The sequence below is a fragment of the Mustela lutreola genome, chromosome 6 (assembly GCF_030435805.1).
Source record: "Mustela lutreola isolate mMusLut2 chromosome 6, mMusLut2.pri, whole genome shotgun sequence".
NCBI classification, from domain to species: Eukaryota; Metazoa; Chordata; class Mammalia; order Carnivora; family Mustelidae; genus Mustela; species Mustela lutreola.
This window is the reverse complement of record NC_081295.1, coordinates 141,780,494-141,793,751: the sequence shown is the minus strand read 5'-3', so window position 1 is coordinate 141,793,751 and position 13,258 is coordinate 141,780,494. Positions and strand designations below refer to the sequence as shown.

General features: G+C 38.9%; 1 pseudogene; it reads right to left on the bottom strand.

The window, feature by feature from the left end:
• Positions 1-9,018: 9,018 nt before the first annotated feature.
• LOC131833288 (large ribosomal subunit protein uL6-like) lies at positions 9,019-13,034 on the bottom strand (annotated as a pseudogene).
• Between the last annotated feature and the right edge of the window lie 224 nt (positions 13,035-13,258).

The window sequence follows — 13,258 nt, the reverse complement described above, 5'->3', positions numbered from 1 at the left end:
TCTGCACTGAGCATGGAGCCCAGCATGGGGTTCGATCTCATTACTCCGAGATCGAGACTTCAGTCAAAATCAAGAGTCAAATGCTTAACTGACTGAGCCACCCGGGTGTCCCTGGTGAAATTTTGAAAGACATATTTTCCTACCAGAATAAGAAGTTACACTATATCGATGAAAAAAAAAATTTTTTTAAGATTTTATTTATTTATTTGACAGAGATCACAAGGAGGCAGAGAGGCAGGCAGAGAGGGAGGAAGGGAAGCAGGCTCCCTGCTGAGCAGAGAGTCTGATACAGGACTCGATCCTAGGGCTCTGAGATCATGACCTGAACTGAAGGCAGAGGCTTTAACCCACTGAGCCACCCAGGAGCCCCATATTGATGAAATTTCATATAAATTTCAAGCTTTGCATCATGCATCAAGTCATCATGTTGACCAGACTTCAATGGTTGCATTTCCATTTTAAGAACAATTTTACTTGAAAGTTTTTCATGACTTTAGTATTTGATGCTTTTAGTATAAACTTAATTTCCAAGTAATTCCATTTAGCGTTTCTTTCAGATCAATTTTATTTTCTATTAAAGAGATTTTAACAGAAAATATGATTTTCCTTAGTCTTCTTCAGATTAATTGACCGAAAATCTCATTAAAAACCAGGGAGGGAGGTGGTGCGCCTCGGTGGCACAGGTGGTTAAGCGTCTGCCTTCTTCTCAGGTCATGATCTCAGGATCCAGGGATTAATCCCCGAAATGGGCTCCTTGCTCAGTAGGGGAGCCTGCTTCTTCCTCTCCCTCTGCCACTCCCCTTGTGTGTGCTCTCTCTCACTCTATCTCTCTCTCTCAAATAAATAAATAAAATCTTAAAACAAAACAAAACAAAATCAAAACCTTGGGGAAGTCTTGAACCTTTTGTTTTATGAGATAAAGTGTAGATGTCTTTAGATTACCGATATTTTTAGAGCAAGGATTATTAAGATTGTTTAAATGAAACCTAACAATCCATGATATTGATTGGTTCCATACTGAAGTGTGCTCTAGTGTGATAAAAAAATTACTACCCAAATGAAGCCTTAAATACAGTGCATTTGTACAAGTAATCCTAGATCCAGGAGGAAGATGTATTGTTAAATGAATGAAGGCATAATGAAAAAGATTAGAGGGTGACTGATGTCTAATTTTAGGTATATTGTAATTTGAAGGTGGTATTACACACGATATGCATTGATTGATTTCCATGTAGAGTAATATTGCCAGGCTTCAAACTAGAAAAAACGAAAACCTACTTTGGTATTTTTGGAAGGACTTTTCAACGTGTGTTAAAAAAAATAATATATTTATACTTAACCTTTGAATTATCACCATTACTTAAGTAACAGGAAGATCTTCCTGTTTAGAAGTTAGCTCCTTAGGGACTTGGTTTAACTCTGAGGATTTGAGGTCCAGAGGAGCCCATGATGCCTCAGTGCCTTGGGGGCCAGGGATAAAGCAGTTATGCACTCAACAACACTCCAGTGGTTTGAAAGTTAAGATGCCTCATAATTTACCACAAGGGAGGGCCTTAGGGGAAGAATGAATATGGCTCAATTAATTAGTACTTGTTAGCAAACTTCAACCGTTACCCTATTTAGATTTTCAGATCACTGATATCTCAGATACCCACAAGATTTGGAAAGGAAATGAGAATACACAGTGGAGAAAGCTAATTTGTCCAGCAGGCCACCAGCTCTGGAATATAGTGTCCCCAGCCAAGCAATTGTCACAGGTAGCCTTTCTATAAAGAAGAAAAAGGAAATGGTATCTGTTTGCTGTTTTTAGCTCTGATGTTAAAAACATCCGTGTCTTTTCGTTTGAATTTCTGAATAAGATGAATATTCTGGATGAGCATCTATGGATTCCTATGAAAAGTCTAAAATAAATGAATTAATTTTTGAGAACTGTCTGGAGCCTTTTTATGGGTGTTGGTTTTCTATATTCATTATTCATATTTAGAAAAGTTAATGATTCTTTTTTTAAAAGATTTCATTTATTTATTAGAGAGGGGGAAAGCACAAGCAGAGGGGAGGGACAGAGGTAGAAACAGGTTTCCTGAGGCAGGGCTCAATCCCAGGACCCCGAGATCATGACCTGAGCTGAAAGCACATGCTCAACTGACTGAGCCACCCAGTGCCCTGAAAAGTTAATGATTCTTAATGATTATCTGGTTATTTTCAGGAAATTATGCCAATAATATATTCTTTGTTCTTAAAGTTTTTTTGATAAATCTGATGTTTTCATGGTAGAGAAGCTCATTATCTTCAAATAGTAATTTATACAAAATATAATTATTTTCAATAATCTTAGCTCACCCCTCCAACCCCCTTGTATTTTTTCTAACTGCTTTGGCCAAGATTTCTAAGAATGTTGAATGATAAGCTTGGTAGTGAATGTCTGAGTCATACTTTGAGTTTTTGTCATTAGGTTTTCTTTTTTTGATGTTTATTTGGGTTTTGTTTTTCTGTTTAGTTATTGAGGACTTTGATTTAACATTACTATCCTTTATCATTGTAAGAAGTACTCTTGCACCTTTAGTTGTCTTTAATTTAAAATGTGTTTGTACATCAACTTTATAAAATAGTATTTGGGTTGATTTGGTATGGCAGAGCGTGTTTGAGTCCAATATAGATTCCCCTTGCTACATCCCATTACAGCCTCTGATTTCTACATTTATGTTTCAGACATCGGGCCTTGTGGACATTTAAATCGAAGTTCTTCACACTGGATTTTCAAAGAGGGGAACTTAGGAAGTTTTCTCAAATTTATTCATAAAGTTCATGGGAATCAAATTTAATTATAGTTACAGAGGCTTCGTGCCTTTAAGAGGAATACTGTTCAGGAGAATATTCTGGTTTGTCAAATGTTGGTGTATGGCTACAATCACAGAATGTAAATTGTTTAGTTAGTTACTTAGTTTACATGCAAGCCTTGTGTTTAACGTATCTAATTTATAGCATATTACAGATAACATGATGATTGGTGATAAAAGGCTGAGCGGAAGCAGGTGAATTCACAGGAAAAGGACAAGAACGAAGTCCATAAAAGTCTCCCAAGGAACAGACAGATGCATTCAGATTTTCTTCCTCTGGAGCTAACCTAGCTGATTTGAAAGGAAGTGATTGCCTCGTTGAGCCAAGACACTTCCATGATTCACACTAACCTTCCTCTGGTGGGCAATTTCGTTCTCGCTCTCACAGCCCTTGAGGAACTGCATGGGTGCACACTGGAGATTTCCTGACCAAAGTTCATGTACGGTGTAATTTAAGTAAAAGCCCTGATTACATTCTGTGCTGCTCTGAGTTAAATGATAGGAAAACCTGATATGTGTGGAAGGGCCGAGGCGAGTACATGGGCTTTCCTCCCCCCGTTCAGTCAAAAGCAGCAGGAGCAACGCATTAGAACTGAGGCAGATTCTAAACATTGAACAGCTAATTCCAGGAAGCAGAAAACAAAAATAGACTCATTATAGTATGGACAAGAAGAGTGTATTGATTTATAAATTTATGTATCACATCCAGTTGCGTCAATGGAGAGCCATGCGTTAATGTATATATATTTGCGTATGCGATCGTCAGGTTATTCATCTGAATATAACAAACAGTTAAATACCAGCCAAATTAATATCTGTTGTATGTACATTGCTAAATGCCCTACTTTGAATTTCTCAGTGGGTCTATTAATTTTCCTGTGAGATGATTGTAGATATATCCAAAAGCATATTCTGAATGATTACGGCACTTTCAGAAATTTATCCTATTAGTAACCTACCTTCTGGTAATAGACACCCTATTCTGAAACCATCCCACTCTATTAAATCCTGATACTATTCAATGAAACATGAGCAGAGGAGCTAGTGCTTAGATGAGGTCTGCTGTTTCCAAATTTATACTCAACTCCATGTGCTTCACTGTCTTAAACTCTGCTTATTGTATTTAGGTTATTGGTTTATGAGGGCATCAGTTTATGCCAGTAAAAAGGAGGAATTGTTTTGATATTTAAGAGTAGGTTCTTACCTGACTCATAGGCTGAATTATGTTATAGCAAGAAATTGGCAAAATTGTAATGTTACAAATAATGAATTATAAGTATGATTTATAACTATATATAATTGATAAGTAATTATAATTATTATAAACATTATGGATTCACTATCTCCATAGTCTTGAGAGTATAGTTATTTAATACTGAGTTGTCATTCTTAGTTTGAAACAAAGGCTTATGCAAGGAACGTGACACCTGCTCCTCCTTGGGGGGCATAATCATCCTTATCTGGCTCTTATTTTTTCCCATGTCACTAATCACTATAAAAAAAGCTATAAAGTGTAAACATTCATTTGCTTTTTTTTAAAGATTTTATTTATTTATTTGACAGACAGAGATCACAAGTAGGCAGAGAGGCAGGCAGAGAGAGGGGAGGAAGCAGGCTCCCTGCTGAGCAGAGAGCCCCATGCGGGGCTCGATCCCAGGACCCTGGGATCACGACCTGAGCAGAAGGCAGAGGCTTAACCCACTGAGCCACCCAGGCGCCCCTCATTTGCTTTTTTAAAAAGATTTTATTTATGTATTCAATAACCAGCACAAGCAAGGGGAAATATATATACATATATATATATGTTTATATATATGTATATGTATTTTAGATGGCACAGAATCTGTGTGTGTGTGTGTGTGTTTATTTATTTATTTGGGAGAGAGAGAGAGAGGGTGAGTTGAGGCGGACGGTCATAGGAAGAGGAAAAGAAAGAATGTCAAGCAGGCTCCCTGCTAAGCAAGGAGCTCCGTGGGGGACTGGATCCCAGAACCCCAGGATCATGACCTGAGTCAAAGGCAGACACTTAACCGAATGAACCACCCAGGTGCCCAGATATTCATTTGCTTTTATTCTTCCATTCCTAGAATGCAAGCTCTGTGAAGGGAAGGATTTTTGAGCGTTTTATTTTACTGACCTATTTACATAATAGGCACCCACTAAATATTGGTCAAGTGAATAGATATGAAACATCATACAGCATAAAGTGACACTGTACCACACGCTAATAATAATTTGAACAAAAACATGAGTTGGGGGTGTCTGGGTGGCTCAGTCGGTTAAGCACTTGACTCTTGATTTCCGCCCAGGTCATGATCTCAGGGTGGTGAGTCCGAGACCCACCTCTGGTTCCAAGCTCAGCACCGAGTCGGCTTGTCCTTCGCCCTCCCCCTTCCTTTGCTCCTTTGTCTCTCTTTCTCTCTCTCAAATAAATAAAAAAATAAATAAATAAATTCTAAACAAAACAAAAACCCGTAAGTTAAACTCAATTCTGGGACTACTGAGGAAGCTTCAAAATTTACTTCGGATGGTAGTTTCTCCAGAGAGTCTTCTCTGAAAGTCCCCAGGAGGGGCCGGAAGCTCCTGCTGTGTGCCCCGAGAGCCCCCCCCCACCCTTACCACAGTATGAAATCTTAACCCGACTGCGCATGTCTGCCTTCCTTGTTCTTGGAGCTCACGGTGCTCTGAAGTCAGGGATACCGTGTTTCGTTGGTTTGTTTTTAGAATCCAGACACAGTGTTTGGTTCCTAGAAAGCACTCAGTTAAAAAAGAAAAGGGCAGCGGATGTTGAAGGGAAAGATAGAGGGGACGGGGAACAGAAAAGAAGAGATGAATGAAGTGTGTGTGTGTGTGGGGGGGGGGGAGTTGCTCATTTAATCAGGATAGAACATTGGGTCAAGGGAAGAATTTAGGTACTGCTGTAGGTTTCCAAGAGAGATTTTTTTAGCAAATGAATTCAGATATTATGAGTATTTCTGTGCGCCAGGCACGCTTCTAGCCCCTGAGGGGTCTGCAGTAAAGAAAGAGATACTGTCACTGTCCTCATGGAGCACTTTAAGGTTAGTTAAAAAAAAAAAAAAAATTTTTTTTCTGTTTTAGTTAAAAAAAATGTTTTTTGGTGGGGGAGACAGAAAATAAGTATAATATTGTATATGTAAAACAATGCTCAACATGATGTGAAATATAGTGGAAGATATATAACTTGTTAAAATAAATGAATTATATAAAATAAATTAATTATAAAAATATATTAATTATACAAAATATATGAATGTAATATGGTATATGATTGTAATATAATATGATGTGATAATGACATAATGCAGAATTTAGGGATGCTTAAAGGGAATCCATGGATTGCCTCCTCATAAGCCTTTACCTATAAAATGTTATTTGCCGTATCCTGAAATGCGAAACACAGCATAAGTCACTGCAGGAGTGGCGTCTATAACTTTCATGTATGCCTCAACCTGGCCTGAATGTGGGAGGAACGATTTGCATAGACGTTGAAACCATACGTAGACCTTCAAGGGGCGCATCTCCCGGTTGCGCACAGAAGCACGGAACCCCCGAGGGGAGACTTGGGGGTCTGGAGGCTCCTTGCGTGCAGGCCTCCTTGCGCAGCTGGGCAGGACCCTCCTTTCTCAACTGACAGCAGGGTTGAAAAGGGTTTAAGAACTTACAGACCAGATAAACTTCCCCAGACTTTTGGTTAAAAGCGACTGCACTCTGCGGCTTTCTCCAAGGTCTTGATGAAGCTGATATTATTCACGAAGTCGTTTCCGTTAGACAAAGAATCGAGTCGAATTGGAACGGGGGTGATTGCAGGATCTGGGTCCCCACGGTTGGCTGCTGCGGGTGGGTGATAATCATAAGAAATACACTGTCACTTTTGCTTTAATAGAGGCGAATTATTTTGCTAGCATATGGAAGCGTGTGCTTCGGGTACCACAGTGCTTTGTGGTAGAGGGGGAAAAAACACAAAAACAATTACATGAATGAGGTAGAATGACTGTGTTATTGCAGTACATAAGACTTTGATTACATACTGCCAAGATTCATACCAGCCTAGTAGTTGTTGACAGATAGAGTAACAAAAATGAAACTCATTTATTTTTTTCTTTATTGAGACCTCAAGGAAAAGCAGATTTTCAGTTCTTGTACTTACTACATTGATAGAACAGAGACTGACAGCAAAAATGTGCCAGTCCAGAAATATAAATTAAACCTCGGTTCATATCAAAATTCCATTTAGTCTTGGAAAAGGAGCCGCTGTTTGGATTATTTTTGATCCTAAATCAAATATACGATGGAGGATTACAGTATACCTGGTATTTGTTAACCCTTTCCTGTGAACAGTACTTGGAACCTCATTGTTTTTGGTCGATGATGCTTTATTTCTCCTGCAGTGTTGGAGGCAACTTGAATTATCATCAGAGTAGCTTATATTTTACCGAATGGAAATTGCTAGCAACAGACGTATACATCTCAGTCTGCAGGAAGTATGAAACTAGATTTGAAAAATTGATAACAGTCCCTTTTCGCTATTACAAAGTCCCCTTCGACGCTACAGTTTGATTATCAAGACAAATGAGTGAGAAATGTAAAGTGGGGATTTTTGGATTGTTTGTTGAGATTGTTGATGTGTATTGAACAAAATTTCTGACTATATCATTTGTACCTTCAGTTCCTGTAACTTAAGTTGACCAAGCAAAAAGACCTCTTACTTTCTTTTCTTTTTCTCTGTCTCCTACCCTCTTTTCCTCCCTTCCTTCCTTCTTTCTCTTTCTTTCTTTTCACTTTCTCTCTTTCTTTATCTTCAACTGTCAATATGGAAATTTTGTTATAGTTTCTCTTAATTAAGACGCTATGAAATCAATGACAGAATTCTGAAAACAACAACACAGCAGACTTGGGGAGTGGCTATACAAGCAGGTAAACAGAATGATCAGTAAACCCTAAACATCATTATAATCCAACAATGTCCATTTCTTGAGTGTATCCTAAACATAATTTTGCTTAAGTTTTTATTATCATTATTCTTATTATTCCAAAGTCTACATTTGGTCATTTTCTCATTAATTTTTTAGCAACCGAAAGATAGCGTGAACTTGTTTCTTGAATTACCTTTTCTGACCTTTTGCAAGATGATAATTACAAAAAAGGGAGGCCTGGAAGGACTTGTACAAAAATTAAGCTTATAAAGTAGCTAAAATGGCCCTTCTGTGCTGGTGTCGATTTCAAAATTAACATTTTGGTTCATGTGCTTCTAATAATCACTGACCCTTACTTCATGTACTTTCCACAGGAAATGAATACAGCAGAAATTACTTTGACCCACTGATGGATGAGGAAATCAACCCAAGGCAGTGTGGGATGGAGGTCAGCGGAGAGGGTGAGCTAGAATTAAGTATGTAATTTTTGTGTCAGAATATTCTTTTCCATTCATGAAAATGAGGTGACAAAGATCACACATGCAGTTCCGTTTAGATTTTGCGGCTTACAATTTAAATGGTAAGTTTTAACCACTCACAACATGATGGGCAGTGAAGGTAATTTTTGATCAAGGACAGCCAGCTGGTCAGAGAGAAGGAGTAGGAATGTGCTTTCTTTTGATGCTGCCGGAAGCAGTTTGGTGTCATTATAAGGCCCATGTTATGCGTATGAGGACCATCATCACTTCACAAATGCCATCTCTGGTCTTTGAGTTTAAAATGGGCATTCTTCAAAGCAGCACAAAATGCATCTAGCCTAAGAAGTTTCTGGGCACCTGGGTAGCTCAGTGGGTTAAAGCCTCTGCCTTCAACTCAGGTCGTGATCCCAGAGTCCTGGGATCGAGCCCCGCATCGGGCTCTCTCTCTGCTCAGCAGGGAGTCTGCTTCCCCTCCTCTCTCTCTGCCTGCCTCTCTGCCTACTTGTGATCTCTGTCTGTCAAATAAATAAATAAAATCTTAAAAAAAAAAAAAAAAAAAAAAAAAGAAGAAGTTTCTGTGCACTGTGACTCCTGATGCCTTTCATCAAAGGCAGGGCATGGAACTGCTGCCTGGGTTCTGAACCACAGCAGTGAAGTGATCTGGTGATTTTCTCTTCTATAACCTTGAGTCTAGTTGCAGCTGTAAAATAACAGTTCAGAAGACCCGTGGGCACCAGTCACTGAATCTGAACATTTTAGGGTAAATCCTTAGAGAGAGAGGGGCTCAAGTATGGTGCAGGAATGATTTTAAAAGATGGTTTTCAGTAACTACACCGCTTTTTAGATGACACAGAATCCAGGGATATCATCAAAAGACGTATGCACAGGAAAAGGCAAGAACTTGATCTGAGGACAGTTTTTACTAGTAATTCAAATCGAGGTGAACTGAAAACTGGAAAAACCTCAACCTTTTATTTGCCCGACACACAGGGAGATGAAAGACAATCCCGACACTTTCTGGAGAGGAATGTGAACTGGATTCTTCTTGAGGTCTGCTTTAACTTCTTGGAGATCACAATATATAGTTGTATTTGGTGGAGTTTTTGTAATGTAAGGACTAAAGCTGGCTTAATAAGATGTTCAGTGATACATGAATGAGGAACGGCTCTAACCACGGACAGACAAGGTTCATAAAATAAAATACTGTGTGTCACTCTTCCCTAGTCTACAGTGATGGCCCAGTGCCTGGAGTTCACTTTGCGTCCCACGTTTCAGAGTGGGCAGTTGTCTTCATATCCAGTTTTACGCCTGCAGTTGATGATAATTTTTTTTTTTTTTTTTTTTTTTTTTTTTTGCTGGGTATTCAAGCCTGTGCATCTATCTTAGGTAGGGGGTAGACGGTGTTAATGAACACAAGATTGCCTTCCACGTCCTCTGTGGCACAGAGCTAGAGACCATGCAGGGACATAACAGGGCGGGGTTCGGCCCCTGAGCAAAGGCACAACACACAGAGTTTTGTGTGTTTGCCCCATCTATGTCCATCCTGGTTCCACTTGTTCTCATATTTATTTGTCTATAATTTGTTTCTTTTTTCTCAAATCAATACAGCTTTAAGATACCACAGAGAATTCTGAAAAATCATCCGGCATCTTGTGGTTTTTGTAGCTGGACAACTTAGATCTTATTCATCAGCGTGCCGGATTAGTCCTTTTCAGAAACACTGACCCCATCCCCAGATTTTCTGTCATGCTTGTTTTTAACTGTGGCGGCTTACTGAATCAAAGCAGCAGAGTGTGACACCAGCTCAGTGTCATTTTCTTCAAGAATTAACTCATCTTTCCTGAGTTACTGAATAAGCAACACCTGGTCTCATCCAAGACCCTGGGGATGTATTTTTCACCCAAGAAATTTTGGATTTTGACAAGAGAACTGTTCTCCTAAATAACAATGTTGGTGGGGAAGTGGGCATTCACAGACCTAATCTTGGAATCGAAACCCAGACTACACCCTTGACCATGTTCTGTGCATGATTACAGATAGTGTGGACAGTAGCCAGTTCTTTGCTGTTTCCTATCACTTGTCAACTCAGAGCCTCTTCTATTTCTTTCCAAGGAGACTGAATTCTACATCGATGTGATTGAAGTCCCTTTTGGGGGTACCTCTGGGACCCTTCACAATAAAGTGTCCCTTCAGAGTGATGTTGACACTTTCTGGAATGTCAACACTCTGTTGAGAATGGTTTTCATTCTCACAGTAGATGTGGCAAAACTGTTTATAATTTGTACTCTACTTGCTTCCAAAATAGTTTGAAGCAGCTTATAATAGAAATGTAAATGCATATGGTCAAAGCATTCAAACGTAGATGAAAGAGGGATTTGAGAACACCTACACAAAGAAGTAAATGTACAAGAAATCAAGGACTGTAATAAATTGTAATTGTAATTAATCACTTACGAAGAGTAAGTGATTGCTCACTTGTGCTTCCTGAAAGTGAAATGTAAAGACACATGAGTTAGGTAACATTTAGGTAAAAGTCAGTCACATCTAAAAAATACCTTCAGGGTTAGACAGAATTTATGACTCTTTTTCAGGGTCAATAACCACCACCACCACCATCACTTTATTTTTTAAATTTTTTTAAAGATTTAATTATTTATTTGGGAGGGGGGTGATTTGAGGGGAAGGGGCAAGGGAAGAGGGAAAGAAAGAAACTCAAGCAGACTCCCCACTGAGCATAGATCTGGACATGGGGGTTGATCTCGTGACCCTGAGATCATAACCTGAGCTCAAATCAAAGGTCAGATGCTTAATCAACAGTCACACAGGCACCTCTACAATTTAATTTAAGTTTTTAACAGTAGATCCTGGAAGGATAATGTTATGTTAACTTTTTATTTAGCAAAGATTAAAAATAATGGACAATTGGTTCTTGGTTATTGGTCAATACATTTTACTTAATATGGAATATAGATCTGAGTGTCGCTACGAGGCATCTAGTACATAGCTGCCCAACTTTTTATTATTTTATCATTTGGATATGATTTGATATAAGTAATTCTAGCTTGTGGATCAGTCAGTGTTCTCCAAAGAAACAGAACCCAAGACCAATAAATAGTCTCTCTTTCTGTCCCTACATATTACATAATACATGTATAATATAAATGTACATAATCCATGTACAATATTTATATATGCAAAGAGAGACAGACAGACAGAAAGGGAGAGAATTATTTTAAGAAATCTATGTGATTGTTCATATGATTGTGAGGACTGGCAAGTCTATCTATAGGACTAAGGCTTGTGGGGTGGAGATTCAGGTGAAGTTTGAGTGAAATTCAGGCAAGCACTGATAGGCAGTCCTGAGAGTGAATTTCACAGGGCAGTAGACTGGAAGTGCAGTATAATTTCTATGTTGTAGTGTTGAGGAGAATCACTTCTTTGGGAAACCTGCATTTTCTCTCTTGCTTTCAACTGATTGGATGAGACCCACCCACATTATGTGTAGAGTGATTTGCTTTGCTTAAAGTGTATGAATGTAAATGTCCGTCACATCTAAAAAATACCTTCACAGTAGCATCTAGACTGATGTTTGACCAAACAACTAGTTACTGCAGCCCAACTAAGTTGACACATCAAGTTAACCATCACCTGTTGTATTTAGTAATAACTAATTAATTCATAGTAATACCTTATGGAGTGTTGAGGCCCATGGATTTGACATACTAAATGCGTTCTCCATAATCACCACTTTAATTCTGTTCCAACTCAGTCTCAAGTGAACACAAGCTCCTGCCTGGAATTGTTGGATTGCTTTTGTCCACATCCACTCTTCCTTTGTTTTAACCTATTGTCCACATGGCATCTTGCTCATCCCTCACTGAAGCCCTCTTATTGTTGCCTGTTGCTTTCAGGGTAAACACCAGCCTACTGTCTTTATTCATCTCAGGTCCACTGCACTTGCTCACTGTGCTCTGGCCACATTGAACTCACTTTTGTTCCTTAGATGCATGGAGCTCTTTCTGGACACTGAACCCTCACAGGTGCTGGGACAGCCACCTTACTGGTCACTGTACTCTCTTCTGAGCTTACATCTCAATTCTCCACTCCCTTGACTAATCAAAGTGAAGTTTCCCTGTCTATCTTATCAAATTCATCATGATGACCACTCACTATTTATTAGTGAGTTTACCTGTGGAAAAAATGTGTTTCTCTCCTTTAAACCATCTGTTGAACACAAAGAGGGAAGAAAGTCTACTTACTTTGCTCGCTAATGAATTTTTAAGGCTTAGCACAGTGATTGGCACAGAGTAAATGTTGACTTGAGATGTCCTTGTTGAGTGAATGCATAAATGAAGAAATGAATGGAAAGTGCTAAGCATAATATCCCAAACATGGCGAGGTTTCTGTATACATGTGTTATTATTACTTCCTGAGTGCTCATGGTGTCTTAAGCTGGACATAGCCACTCTGGCCAGACAATGCAAAGCCATCTAAAGGAGCTGTCATTATTTCTATTTTTAAGATGAAGAAACATACTGAGAAAGATTTAGTAGTTTTTCTTAAGGTCACAGACATCTGGCAAGCATGGAATGGAGATCAGATCCCCATCTTTGGCACTATCTGTTCTCTTTCCCCTCAGGAGTTGCCTTGGTCCTGCTGGCTTTTCCCACTTTTCCCTTTGAGGAAAACATCTAAGGGGAAAGTACCTGGATTGATTCAAATTGTTGAATTTGAGTTTGAAGGGGATGGTCTCTTACCTTCAGTTTCTGTCTTATGTAACCCATTTGACTCTCCAGGTTCCTCTTGGAGCACCACTGAAGGGGTTTCTCAGCAGGTCTGCCTACCAAAAAAAACTAGAACCTCTTGCTCAGATTCCCTTCATAGGACACCCCAGAAGCTGTCTATAATTCATTACTTCATAATGAAAACAAAAATACTAGTTCAGAATGACAGAACCTAAACTATTGAAAAATTCTGTTATGAAAAATTATGAAGTAGTTAACAAACA